The sequence below is a fragment of the Myotis davidii genome, unplaced genomic scaffold, assembly GCF_000327345.1.
Source record: "Myotis davidii unplaced genomic scaffold, ASM32734v1 scaffold2092, whole genome shotgun sequence".
Taxonomy (NCBI): Eukaryota; Metazoa; Chordata; class Mammalia; order Chiroptera; family Vespertilionidae; genus Myotis; species Myotis davidii.
The window spans coordinates 18,904-19,855 of NW_006283292.1; positions in this window are offsets into that span (position 1 = coordinate 18,904).

The window sequence follows — 952 nt, forward strand, 5'->3', positions numbered from 1 at the left end:
GAAAGGGCAAATAGTGATATTAAAACATTTCTTCTAATTAAATCCCTTTCAATGTGCACAAATTCATGCACCAGGCGACTAGTTCATTAATAAAACTGGAACATGGCAATGGATTCAGGCAGTATAATAAATAGAAAAGCATGTGACTTTGAAGAAGGCCTATCTGGTTTCTAATCCAAATCCTACAATTTATTGATTATAAGATTCTAAGAAAGCCATTAAACCTCTTTGGGCCCCATTTTCCTTTTTTGAAAAATGGTGATGGTGGCAGCCCATTTCCCTTTTTCAATTTATGTCCGTTAAATGCATTTTTAGTATGCAAACACAGTTGCCACAGCTGAATAATGGGGTAAGAAACAATCCCTTCTCTAGTTAGCTTACATTGTACTAGAGATTTAGACAAGATACAATTGATAGCTCCTTTTCTAGATTTGATTTATTACATGATAGCTAAAAATTGTTTGTTATAGTCAGTAAATTGGGCCTGGGATTCAAAATATTTAATAATATTTAATAATATTTAATAACCCAAATGATACCAGTGCTGACCAACAGAGCAGATACAACAGCCAGTCAGAATGGTCTTCAGCGGTAAAAAACCAGGGAGTCTCCAGCCAAATGTCTGCTCTGCAGAATCACATTCCTCCAATGGCATGAATACAGGGACAACTGCTTAGATAGAGAATAAAGAAAGGTGAAATCCAACACCCCCCCCCATGCATAGCTCAATAAAGAACTTTCACAAATATTCTTGAGTTATTGAAAATAGTACCTGGAAAACATGGGATTGAATGTTCCCAATTTATGTCCATTAAATGCATTTATAATATGCAAACACAGTTGCCAAAGCTGAATAATGGGGTAAGAAACAATCCTTACCCTAGTTAGCTTACATTGCACTAGAGATTTAGACAAGATACAATTGAAATTGATATGTTTTATTACATGACAG